The 14,183-nt window shown below is 41.7% G+C and overlaps 1 protein-coding gene and 1 long non-coding RNA gene across 2 annotated transcripts in view; both read left to right on the forward strand.

The window, feature by feature from the left end:
- LOC106573702 (cadherin-13-like) overlaps positions 1–14,183 on the forward strand; it is a 422,569-nt gene that overhangs the window by 335,720 nt on the left and 72,666 nt on the right. The gene's annotated exons all lie outside the window — the stretch shown is intronic.
- LOC106563292 (uncharacterized) lies at positions 962–2,023 on the forward strand. The gene is made up of 2 exons (XR_001319227.3): positions 962–1,440; positions 1,711–2,023. It is a non-coding gene; the product is annotated as an uncharacterized LOC106563292 (long non-coding RNA).

Here is a 14,183-nt window from a genome sequence, read left to right on the forward strand (position 1 = left end):
AAATAAATGAATAACAGTATGGGGATGAGGTAGTTGGATGGGCTATTTACAGATGAGCTATGTACAGGTGCTGTGATCTGTGAGCTGCTCTGACAGCTGGTGCTTAAAGTTAGTGAGGGAGATATGAGTCTCCAGCTTCAGTGATTTTTGCAGTTCGTTCCAGTCATTAGCAGCAGAGAACTGGAAGGAAAGGTGGCCAAAGGAATAATTGGCTTTGGGGGTGACCAGTGAAATATACCTGCTAGAGCGCGTGCTGCAAGTGGGTGCTGCTATGGTGACCAGTGAGCTGAGATAAGGTGGGGCTTTACCTAGCAAAGATTTATAGATGACCTGGAGCTAGTGGGTTTGGCGATGAATATGAAGCCAGCCAACGAGAGCATACAGGTCGCAGTGGTGGGTGGTATATGGGGTGTTGGTGACAAAACGGATGGCACTGTGATAGACTGCATCCAATTTGCTAGGTAGAGTGTTGGAGGCTATTTTGTAAACATCGCCAAAGTCGAGGATCGGCAAAATAGTTTTACGAGAGTATCTTTGGCAGCATGAGTGTAGGATGCTTTTTTGCAAAATAGGAAGCAGATTCTAGATTTAATTTTGGATTGGAGATGCTTAATGTGAGTCTGGAAGGAGAGTTTACAGTCTAACCAGACACCTAGGTATTTGTAGTTGTCCACATTTCCTAAGTCAGAACTATCCAGAGTAGTGATGCTGGACGGCGGGCAGGTGCGGGCAGCGATCGGTTGAAGAGAATGTATTTAGTTTTACTTGCATTTAAGAGCAGTTGGAGGCCACGGCAGGAGAATTGTATGGCATTGAAGCTCATCTGGAGGTTAGTTAACACAGTGTCCAAAGAAGGGCCAGATGTATACACAATGGTGTCATCTGCGTAGAGGTGGATCAGAGAATCACCAGCAGCAAGAGCGACATCATTGATGTAAACAGAGTCGGCCTGAGAATTGAACCCTGTGGCACCCCCATAAGGACTGCCAGAGGTTCAGACAACAGGCCCTCCGATTTGACATACTGAACTCTGTCTGAGAAGTAGTTGGTGAACCAGGCAAGGCAGTCATTTGAATCCTACAGACGAAGAACCGTATATGTGACATTTTAAAAAAAAACGAGATATACATGAAAAATCATTATTGGACACCCTTTTTCTATAGTGAACCGGTTTCACAAGCTTTCCACGCGCTAATTAACAATATGTTTAAATTTAAAGATAGGCTCTCGTGGAATAACCGTTTATGTGCACCACTCAGAATGGACGGACAAGCGCACAACTTTTCTGTTGCTGATGAAAATCACCGAAATGTGGGAAAGAAACGTAAAACAAAACTAAAAGAATGGAAAGACAGGCAAAGGAAGATCTTACGGGATGCGGGAAAACCCTATACAAATCGTAAGGGTCAAGAAAAAACTGGGAAAAGCTGTCCAAAAGAGGTATGTGGAAGAACCGTATATCAAACAATCAAGCTAGCTAGCTATAGAGTACAGTAACTAACATGTATGTTCTGGGTTGTCTAATTTGTAACTATAGAGAAAACATATTAGCTAAAGTTCGTTGGCTACTACCTTATACATTATCGTTACAAATGTTATTGCTAGATTATAGAAGAAACATAGCTAGCTACTTTTTGTCCATCCACCGGATGATTCGACATGGCTACAGTAGCTAGCTAGTTATATGTAACGTTACACTGTATCCTGCAGGGAAGAGCGTGTTCCACGACGTGCAGAAAGGATTGTGGAAAGTTGATTGATGAGCGCAAGCTGCATCTGTTCAACAGTTTCTACACTGTCCCATACGAGAAACAACAAGCACAACCAGCAAAACCATTCAAGGTGATGAGGATGCAATGTGAAGACTTCAGTCACCTCCCAGATTCTGTTCTCAAGCGACCAGCTGGACTACAGATCACTTCAGTGAGGTGGTTAAAAGTCACATGTATTGCACAGAGAATAGTTTACTAACATCCCATCAACATGCAACATGTTGTTCTAACAATAAAATATCCTAATGATTCCCTTTTTTTATTCATTACAATATACATCTCTGTCACCACATTTAGCATCAACTCTAAGCAGTTAATACTTATTTACTGCTGTCACCTCAGTACAGAAGGACGTTTCTTGCCTTTAGCATGGGTTTAACGCAATTCAAAACTTAATTGCAGATCATAGTGTTAAACGCAAAGAGAATGGTTTTCTGAACGTTTTGTAATATTGACCTTAGGGACCTGCATAATGGACATGCATATTGGCACATGACGTTGATCCATATTTGATATGTACAAGTTGTACTTCTTTTGATTGAATTAATTTAATTGTATTCTATTTTTGTAGTTATTCTATGGTATGTTCACATTGAGGGCTTCATTTTAAATGAGACTAAGATTTCATGACTCAACTTTTAAGAAAAGTCATCGGTGCTAAAGTTGATAGACCACCTTTAAATGAACCTCCATTAAATGAATTAACTACATATTGCATTTAAGTTATTTACATGAAGGGCATCTGTACTTGAAAGTACTTAAAACATCATATCAGGTATTAAAAAAGGACATCTTACAAGTGTCATGCAAAATGTCACATATACTGTTCTTCCACAAACTGAAATCATCACTGGAGATATACTGTTCTTCCACAAACTGAAATCATCACTGGAGATATACTGTTCTTCCACATTCTAAAAATTAAAACGGCAATAAAAAAAGTCTTTTTTGAAATAACAAAAAAATATCAATTGTTGTTGGAAGATATGAGTATGGTGAATTATTTGTCAACCATAAAACACCCAATGTGGTACACACAATGAATAATATAAAAATAACTGATTATCTTAAAATGGAAAAATTGTCACATATATGGTTCTTCGTCTGTAGGATTCATTTGAGAAACCACGGCTGTTGAGTCTGCCGATAAGAATGTGGTGATTGACAGAGTCGAAAGCCTTGGCCAGGTTGATGAATACAGCAGCTGCACAGTATTGTCTCTTATCGATGGCGGTTATGATATCGTTTAGGACCTTGAGCGTGGCTGAGGTGCACCCATGACCAGCTCGGAAACCAGATTGCATAGCGGAGAAGGTACGGTGGGATTCAAAATGGTCGGTGATCAGTTTGTTAACCTCTCAGGAACATGTGGGACGCTAGCGTCAACAGCCAGTGAAGTAGCAGGGCGGCAAATTCAAAACAACAAAAATCTCATAATTCAAATTTCTCAAACATACAACTATTATATCCCATTTTAAAGATACACTTTTCGTTAATCCAACCACATTGTCCGATTTCAAAAAGGCTTTACGGCGAAAGCATAACATTAGATTATGTTAGGACAGTGCCTAAACAAGAAAAACCACACAGCCATTTTCCAAGCAAAGAGAGGCGTCACAAAAATCAGAAATCCAGCTAAAATGAATCACTAACCTTTGACGATCTTCATCAAATGACACTCCCAGGACTCAATGTTACACAATACATGTATGTTTTGTTCGATAAAGTTCCTATTTATATCCATAAACCCCATTTTACATTGGCGCGTGATGTTCAGAAAATGTATTGCCTCCAAAACTTGTGAATGAGCACATATATTTACAAAAATTCTCATCATAAACGTTGATAAAATTTACAACAGTTATTGAAAGAATTATAGATACACTTCTCCTTAACGCCTGTGCGGCCTCCGTCCCGTATGCGGACGGACATCCAGCGAAAAATCATATCGCCATTAGCATAACAAAATGTAATAATTTTTTATTTTTTTATTTTTTATTCAAATTATATCGTTTTATAGATACACCTCTCCTGAATCGAACCATGTTGTCCGATTTTCAAAAAGGCTTTACAGCAAAAGCAAAACATTAGATTATGTTAGAGGAGTATATCGTAAAAGTAGCCACATAGCCATTTTCCGACCAACCACATGCATCACAAATAACCAAAAAACAGCTAAATGCAGCACTAACCTTTGACAATCTTCATCAGATGACACACCTAGGACATCATGTTACACAATACATGCATTCTTTTGTTCGATAAAGTTCATATTTATATATAAAAAGAGCATTTTACATCGGTGCGTAACGTTGACTAACTATTTTCCCTCAAATGCATCCGATGAAACAGAGCTACAATTTACTAAATTACTATTCAATTTAAAAAATTTTATTTAATATTGTCATTCTAAGGTTTATAGATGAATATCTCTTGAAAGCACCTGTAATGCCAGATTTAAAATTAACTTTACTGGGTAATCATACTTTGCGATGAAAGGGGATGCGATACTCTGAAAAATAGGCTAACGTTACAGGTCAGCGCCATCTTGGAACAATCGCATATCACATCTAGTCTTGTATACTATTGTCAATAATCCCTTACCTTTGGTTGTCTTCATCAGAAAGCACTTCCAGGAATCCCAGGTCCACAACAAATGTATTTTCGTTCGAAAAAATTACTCCTTTATGTTCCAAGAGCTTGTTCTTGTTAGCGCGTCTGAAGGCTGATCCAAATGCTCCGTCGGCCGCGGGACAGCCATTTCGAGAAAATGCATTTTTTTCCCATTTAGGTTCGTTCAAACATGTCAAACGTTGTTTAACATAAATCTTCAGGGCGTTTTTCAACAAGAGAGCCAATAAGATTCGAGGGGGACGATTGCATTGTGTTTCAAAATGTTTCGAAAGGGGAGGGTAACCAGGGGCGCCGGCATCATAATGGTGATGGCCCTCTCCGTGTGACCACGTTCCACAGCGTCTCATTCATTCAGTTTTAACAGTAGAAGACTCAAACCACTTTGTAAAGACTGGGGACATCTAGTGGAAGCAATAGGAAGTGCTCACTGAACCATAGCTCACGGTGTGATTAATAGGCAACGTGATGAAGTTGAGTCCGCAATTCAGAATTCCACTTCCTGTTTCGATCTGTCTCGGGGTTTTGACTGCCATATGAGTTCTGTTATACTCACATACACCATTCAAACAGTTTTAGAAACTTTGGGGTGTTTTCTATCCACAAGTATTAATTATATGCATATCCTAGCTTCTGAGTTTGAGTAGTAGGCCGTTTAAAATGGGCACACATTTTTTTCAAAATGCGCTGCGACCGTCAAGAGGTTAATGCAACAGCTGTGTCAGATTTCAAAATAGCTTTACGGCGAAAGCACATTGTTCAATATTCTGAGTGCAGAGCTCAGCCATCAAAGCAAGCTATACAGTTACCCGCCAAGTTCTGGAGTCAACAAAACTCAGAATTAGTATTATAAATCTTCACTTACCTTTGCTGATCTTCGTCGGAATGCACTCCCAGGACTCCCACTTCCACAAGAAATGTTCGTTTTGTTCGATAAACTCCGTATTTAAGTCCAAATACCTCCGTTTTGTTCGCGCGTTCAGATCACTAATCCAAAGGCATAATGCGGGAGCGCAAAACCCGCGACGAAAAGTCAAATAGTTCCAGTACCATTCGCAGAAACATGTCAAACGATGTTTACAATCAATCCTCAGGGTCTTTTTAACATAAATCTTCAATAATATTCCAACCAGATAATAGGGTATTCATTACAGAGGAAAAAGAAGGAACGGCGTGCCTGCGTATCTGTGCAGTAAACAACTCATTGGTCCCAGGCTTGAGACAGCTCTTATTCTCTGCTCTCTCCCCAGTAACAGTAGAAGCATGAAACAAAGTTCTAAAGACTGTTGACATCTAGTGGAAGCCTTAGGAAGTGCAAAATGACCCCACAGACACTGTAGTTTGGAAAGGCAATCAATTGAAAAACTACAAACCACATCCTGGTTGCATTTTTTCTCAAGTTTTTGCCTCCCATATGAGTTCTGTTATACTCACAGACATCATTCAAACAGTTTTAGAAACTTCAGAGTGTTTTCTATCCAAATATACTAATAATATGCATATCCTGCCTTCTGGGCCCGAGTAGCAGGCAGTTTAATTTGGGCACGTAATTCATCTGAATTTCCAAATACTGCCCCCTGTCACCAGTAATTAACTTGGCTTTCGAAGACCTTAGAAAGGCAGGGTAGGATAGATATAGGTCTGTTGCAGATTGAGTCTAGAGTGTCTCCACCTTTGATGAGGGGGATGACCGCGGCAGCTTTCCAGTCTTTGGGGATCTCAGACGATACGAAAGAGAGGTTGAACAGGCTAGTAATAGGGGTTGCAACAATTTTGGCAGATAATTTTAGAAAGAGAGGGTCCAGATTGTCTAGCCCGGCTGATTTGTAGGGGTCCAGATTTTGCCGCTCTTTCAAAACATCAGCTATCTGGATTTGGGTGAAGGAGAAATGGGGGAGGCTTGGGCAAGTTGCTGTGGGGGGTGCAGAGCTGTTGACCGGAGTAGGGGTAGCCAGGTGGAAAGCATGGCCAGCCGTAGAGAAATGCTTATTGAAATTCTCAATTATCGTGGATTTATCGGTGGTGACAGTGTTTCCTAGCCTCAGTTCAGTGGGCAGCTGGGAGGAGAGCAGAGGAGCTGGAGCGATTGGGGAGGAGGAAGTCGGGGCAGGTCTCCACTCTGGTCCCATGGTGCTCCGGGATTGCAGGGCTGGGGCTAGTCCAGAGGCCAACCAGACTCAGATGAGATCTGGAGACAAACATATCTATGAATGTTTCCATCACTATAGCTCTGTGTCCACTTCTCACCCTTTCAGTCCCACTCCTTCTTTCACGAGGGAGAGAGAGATGAAGAGAAGGAGCAAGGGAGTAGTTGTTTGAGCAGTTGGAAGAACAAGCATGTGAAATGTGATTGTCTTAGAGGCAGACGATGGGGATGAGACCGCAGGAAACTGATCTGGAAGATGGTGTAGTGTGGTGTAGTTTGTCGTTTCCAGCATGAATTATGAGTCTACATTTTGTGCCAGCAGTATTTGACTCATTAATATGCGTAATGTCAATAAAGGGGTTTAATTATCTGATTCCAGCTGTACTATCTGGACTATTGCTCTCAATAGCCTAGTTCGGACATCATGATTTGACAGTTATGATAACAATATGTCATGATTTTTAGCATATTTTTCAGTAAAATGATTGTCTGTTAAGATGTTCATGCACCGATCAGTCTAGCTGCTGCTGTAACCTGCTAGTAAATCATAGTTTTTGACGGCCATTTGAGCCATGTGTTGTATGTCTAAGAACATGCCCTCGGGCTGTGCTGGAGTAATGGCCCATGTCTCCACAGCTAACCCAGGTTCCGTGCACTGCATGCCATTCTGTGTGTGTGTTTTCTTGTTTGTTTACCTGTGTGTGTGTGTGTGTGTGTGTGTGTGTGTGTGTGTGTGTGTGTGTGTGTGTGTGTGTGTCTGTGTGTGTGTGTGTGTGTGTGTGTGTGTGTGTGTGTGTGTGTGTGTGTGTGTGTGTGTGTGTGTGTGTGTGTGTGTGTGTGTGTGTGTGTGTGTGTGTGCCTGGCCTGGCCTGGCCTGAGGAAAGTCCTCTGTCATAGACAGGCTGAAGCTTGTCTACAATGATCTTTTAGATGATTGCATGACAACACACCTACGCCAGCTACTAACAGGGTATCGATCTAACACACATCTTTATCTGGAACACTCAAAGGAATGTTCAAGGCCTCCAACTGACCAGCAGAGTGCTCTGGCTGAGAGAGAGAGGGTGAGAGCAGGAGGGAGAGGGGTTGAGGGGGATGGTCCTTGCTCCAAGAGAAAGAGAGCAAGGGTAGAAAATATATACAGATAAAACTAAAGATAAAGTGATTCGGTACAGAATGGGAAGGAGAAGAGAGATAGATAAAACAAAGTCTTACTGTATATAATTCTATGGATATAGGCTGGGGGTCAGGGTGAGAGGGTAAAGGAAGACATTGTGATGTGGTCCAGGGGCAGCGTATACTATCGTCATTGATTTCCTCACTCTACTTCCTCCTTTATACTTCAGTAGTTCTTAACTTTTCAGCCAGCAACAAACTTTTTAACATTCGAATTATTACACAATACTGACGACGGATCAGCTCGTAGAGATACAGTGTATTACCACTTATGGCTGCAAGTAGGCTATTGAGGTGGCTTATTATACTTAGGCAATAATAATGCACTAAGTCACAGATTGGGCAAATCATTGCACACATTATGTCACACATCATGAAACACATGCAAACATTACAGGCAGTAGCCTAGATGCAAAATATAACTCAATTGACTAAACATGAAATTGATTTCAATACTATTGAAGCAGCCAATAGCCCCTTTGTAGCCTATATATCTTTTAAGGTAAGATTTGAATAGAAAAAGCTTATCCAAGAGCAGCGCTGCTTTTCTTTCGATCCTATCAGTATCGACACAAGGACTAACGACTCACTTAGTGAACATTCTCTCTACGTGCTTGTTTGGGAAACACTCTTAAAATGTTGGCTCGTAAATAACGATGCATCTGGTATGATAATTGTACACTCTTAGAAAAACAGGTGCTATCTAAAACCTAAAAGGGCACATTGAATTTACAATACTAACCTAATTGACGGAGTGAAAAGAATGAAGCCTGTACAGAGTGCCTTGTTGATTCCTGTTTGCAACAAGGCGCTAAAGTAATACTGCAAAAAATGTGGTAAAGCAATGACATTTTTGTCCTGAATACAAAGGAATAAAAAGTTTTGGCCGGGGTAGGCCATCATTGTAAAGAAGAATTTGTTCTTAACTGACTTGCCTAGTTAAATAAATAAAAAAATCAAACGTTATGTGTATGCTTGTAATTGTTGAGAACTGAAGACTTTATCAGGATAAAAAAGTAACAGAATGGCGCTAAGCACAGGCAAAATCCTAGAGGAAAATCTGGTTCAGTCTGCTTTCCACTAGACAGTGGGAGATGAATTCGCCTTTCAGTATCAATAATCTAAAACACAAGGCCAAATGTACACTGGAGTTGCTTATCAAGAAGACTACGGAGCTGTGAAGGGAACGGCACCTCCATACCTTCAGGCTCTGATCAGGCCCTACACCCAAACAAGGGCACTGCATTCATCCACCTCTGGCCTGCTGGCCCCCCTACCTCTGAGGAAGCACAGTTCCCGCTCAGCCCAGTCAAAACTGTTCGCTGCTCTGGCACCCCAATGGTGGAACAAGCTCCCTCACGACGCCAGGACAGCGGAGTCAATCACCACCTTCCGGAGACACCTGGATAAAGTAATCCTTCTAACCCCCCCCCCCCCTTAAAAGATTTAGATGCACTATTGTAAAGTGGTTGTTCCACTGGATATCATAAGGTGAATGCACCAATTTGTAAGTCGCTCTGGATAAGAGCGTCTGCTAAATGACTTAAATGTAAATGTAAGACGTGAATGTTCCTGAGTGGCAGAGTTACAGTTTAGACTTAAATCTACTTGAAAATCTATGGCAAGACATGAAAATGGTTGTCTAGCAATGATCAACAACCAATCTGACAGAGCTTGAAGAGTTTTGAAAATAATCTTAGGCAAATGTTGCGCAATCCAGGTGTGGAAAGCTCTTAGAGACGTACCCAGAAAGACTCACAGCTGTAATCGCTGCCAAAGGTGATTCTCCAAAGTATTGACTCAGGGGTGTGAATACTTATGTACATTAGATATTTCTGTATTGCATTTTCAAAGCATTTGTAAAAATGTCTAAAAGCATGTTTTCACTTTGTCATTATGGGGTATTGTGTGTAGATGGCTGAGAAAAAAAATTAATATTTAATCAATTTGGAACTCAAGCTGTCACACAACAAAATGTGGAATAAGTCAAGGGGTAGGAATACTTTCTGAAGGCACTGTATTTTAATCTTTTTTACTTTCTTTGCTTTCAGGCCCACAGGGAAGGGACGGTAAGGGGAGGGTTATTTGGTCGCACGGATGGAGAGTAAATTTATGTACATTTTGAATATTATTGCCTGCCTGTGATTTGAACCCCTCACAGAAAAAAAATGTATAATAAAAAGTTGGTATCAAAAAAATAATACAAATCCTCATAGACTTCCTGGTTCTAACAGTCAGGGGTCACCTCACCTGGGTGTCCTCCATTTGCCCTGCAGCCAGTCAGAGAGCAGTGAGGTGAGGACTGTGCTCAGTCTGCGTGGCGGAGCCATTGTTTTACAAGAAGGAGAAATAAATAGATTCATGTTGCACTCGTTGGTGTGTGAAGTTGCAGATTCGCCTGAATTACTTTGCCCCTGTGTTCCAGATACACTGTAAAACATTTCTCCGCTTGTCAGAAAACACTCCTTTTTGGAATGAATGGGTGAATTCCACAGAGCTTTGCCTCACTACAACACCTGATGGCCTTGCACAGTGGAGCTATCAGAAAGATGAAGGTAAAGGAGAGATACTGTTTTTAGGAGAAGGGGTTTCCTGGGTGTTTATTTTGGACTCCCTCATCAGTGGGATTTTCTCCTGATCTCTAATGCCCTACTGAGGACTCTTTCAGTCCTCCTTGTGTGTATTTTATATGCTTTTGGCCATTTCCTGCAGTCAAATGACCAAATTGCCCTCTAGTGGCCTCATCGGTGGAATATATTTATATTTTTCAAAATTTCATCATTAATACATTCATAAAAGTATTTTTATGTTGAACGGTTTTGTTATATTTCAATCTTCTGTGATGTATATAAAGTGTAATATTGGGATGCAAACTCAACATTTTATACATTTAAACTCTATATCTGACATGGTACAGGAGTCTTCTTTTTTTGAGCCCATAACCATGTGTGTGAGGTGCATACCTTTGTTTCAAAGTAGATTTAAGACTAACGAGGAACACTCTGTGTGACCCTGATTTAGCCCACTGCAGTAAAAGGTTAACGTGTTTGTGTTGAAAATTCTGCAGATAGGGTCTGAATCCTATCTGCTTATCTAATAATGGTCTCACTCCCAAAACCCCCTACCACTATGTGAGATAGTAAAAGCTACAAGGGAAAAGAAACATGCACATGTTTATGTGAATGCTCTAGTCAAGGTCTTAGGTGATGTTCGGAGTCAGCGTTGTGTTGCTGTTTACGGTGCAGCCAACAGTCCTGCATGCTGTTGATTGGCTCTTTATCAAAATGTGAAACACCCTCCTGGTGGGCTGCACTTGTCAGTTAGAGTGATGAATACATTATCAAAGCCCCCTACCACCTGCCACCTTGCCTCATATCAGCAGCTCTTTATGTATGCATGAAGGAGCGGAGCGCGGTTTGTTTACGGTGACATACGCGACCTCCATACAGACGCTATGTAGAGGGAGAGCCCGCTCAGAACACCGCTGCACTATGCTGCACTGTGCACCCACCCAGGGATATTATCCACACACATTTAAGCAGGGTGATGCCTCGGTATTCATCAGAGCAAACTGGCTTCCGTTCTAGTGTAATTGAAAGCTAAGAAGGAGCAGCAAGCGAGGTGTCTGTGTGTTTTGTATCTCAGCTCTGGTGCACAGCTCCATAGAGGTCTGATTCAACATGATTCAGATTCATTTGGTAGCTCATCGCCACAGGCCAGAATGTAGTCTCATAACCCCGGATGAGCTGAGGACCTGTCAATCAAACACCTGTACTGTCTGCAGTACTCTGCACTCTTCAACTTAAAGAATAACAACTCCATCCTTGCTTCACTTAGTGAGAAAATCAGTGCTCTTTCTCTCCATTAACAGTATGCCTCTCTCCTGTCAGTACCTCAGATAACTTCTGCTCTGCTTGTCCTGCATCATTGCTATGCTAAGTGCAGAGAATGAGATGTTCGTCCCCGTAATGGCCTGAGTAATTTCCAGCATTCAGAACTGTTCTGATACAATGATTTAGAGCGAAGTGTCTGTTATGTCTGCTCCACATCTCCAGTCAGACAGTGTGTTGAATCAGAGGGTGATAGAGAGAGAGGGAATTGAGATGGAGTAATGCTAACTAGCAGAGTACAGGGAGACTGTCTCTACGGGGACAGCAGTGTGACTCATCATGTGTCAGCCCACTGCAATACATCTGCATTCTAGATCAGTCACCACTGACGATGCCTCTGTCTGATAGACTGCTGATCTACATTATATAGATCTGTGTCTGGCTGTGCTTTTACTGCTTAATAAGGAACTCAGTGAGGGCCTTGATTCATATCATTGACGAATCAATGCCTGGCTAATTTGGGATTTGGGACTGATTGTAATTTTAACAGATTGAAGCATTCTGAATGGGCTGGATCAGCTCTGACTGGCCTGCTGGCTGGCTAGCTGCACCAATAAAGGTGTTCAACATCTAACAACAAAACAAGCTGTCTCATATAGGTCCTTCCAGCAGCCAGGTCTGCAGAGCACAGGCTCCCATACAAGAGAGAGATAGAAAGGGATGGGAGAATGAGCCAGGATACCTCACCCCTCTGAGTGGACTGAGTGCTGCTTTTCATCCTCTGTGTTTTAGTCAGAGCTGTCCCTTTATGAGGAGTAAAGCTGCAGGTGAGGAGGTTAACTACATAGCAGACATGTGTTTCTGCACAGCCAATCAATTATGACCCAGAGCTTTGAAGCGGGCCGGGCAGGGGAGGACGGAGTGGGTAGGGGGAGAGGTGCCAGCATCCGGTCCAGTCTAATGGCGTTGTAATGGGATATGGTCGGGAAGCGGAGGAGATTAGAGTCCAACGCTGCCTCGCCTTCTGTTTTCTCCCCTGTCTCGTCTCTCTGTCTCATTAACCTTGCCGCTCTATATCTATATCTCTCTCTCTCTCTCTTTCATATTCAATTCAATTTCAATTTAAGGGGCTTTATTGGCATGGGAAACATATGTTAACATTGCGAAAGCAAGTGATATAAATAATAAACAAAAGTGAAATAAACAATTAAAAAAATACAGTAAACATTACACTCACAAAAGTTCCAAAAGAATAAAGACGTTGCAAATGTCATATTATGACTATATACAGTGTTGTAATGATGTGCAAATAGTTAAAGTACAAAAGGGAAAATAAATAAACATCAATATAGGTTGTATTTACGGTAGTGTTTGTTCTTCACTGGTTGCCCTTTTCTTGTGGCAACAGGTTACAAATATTGCTGCTGTGATTGCACACTGTGGTATTTCACCCAATAGATATGGGAGTTTATCAAAATTTGATTCATTTTCGAATTCTTTGTGGGTCTGCGTAATCTGAGGGAAATATGTGTCTCTAATACGGTCACACATTTGGCAGGAGGTTAGGAAGTGCACCTCAGTTTCCACCTCATTTTGTGGGCAGTGTGCACATAGCCTGTCTTCTCTTGAGAGCCAGGTCTGCCTCAAAACCAAGGATATGCTCACTGAGTCTGTACATAGTCAAAGATGTCCTTAAATTTGAGTCAGTAACAGTGGTCAGGTATTCTGACACTGTGTACTCTCTGTTAAGGGCCAAATCATTTTTTTAAATGTTTTTTATTTATGTCACCTTTATTTAACCAGGTAGGCTAGTTGAGAACAAGTCCTCATTTACAACTGTGACCTGGCCAAGATAAAGCAAAGCAGTTCGACACATACAACAACACAGAGTTACACATGGAATAAACAAACATACAGTCAATAATACAGTGGGGAAAAAGTATATATACAGTGTGTGCAAATGAGGTAAGATAAGGGAGGTAAGGCAATAAAATAGGCCATAGTGGCGAGGTAATTACAATATAGCAATTAAACACTGGAGTGATAGCTGTGCAGAAGATAAATGTGCAAGTCGAGATACTGAGGTGCAAAGGAGCAAAATAAATAAATACAGTATGGGGATTAGGTATGTGGATGGGCTATTTACAGATGGGCTATGTACAGGTGCAATGATCTGTGAGCTGCTCTGACAGCTGGTGCTTGACATTAGTGAGGGAGATAAGAGTCTCCAGCTTCAGCAATTTTTGCAGTTCGTTCCAGTCATTGGCAGCAGAGAACTGGAAGGAAAGGCGGCCAAAGGAGGAATTGGCTTTGGGGGTGACCAGAGAGATATACCTGCTGGAGCGCGTGCTGTGGGTGGGTGCTGCTATCGTGACCAGTGAACTGAGATAAGGCGGGGCTTTACCTAGTAAAGACTTGTAGATGACCTGGAGCCAGTGGATTTGGCGATGAGTATGAAGCGAGGGCCAGCCAACGAGAGCATACAGGTCGCAGCGCTGGGTAGTATATGGGGCTTTGGTAACAAAACGGATGCCACTGTGATAGACTGCATCCAATTTGTTGAGTAGAGTGTTGGGGGCCATTTTGTAAATGACATCGCCAAAGTCGAGGATAGGTAGGATAGTCAGT

This window comes from Salmo salar, chromosome 16 (assembly GCF_965601325.2).
Source record: "Salmo salar chromosome 16, fSalSal1, whole genome shotgun sequence".
Taxonomy (NCBI): domain Eukaryota; kingdom Metazoa; phylum Chordata; class Actinopteri; order Salmoniformes; family Salmonidae; genus Salmo; species Salmo salar.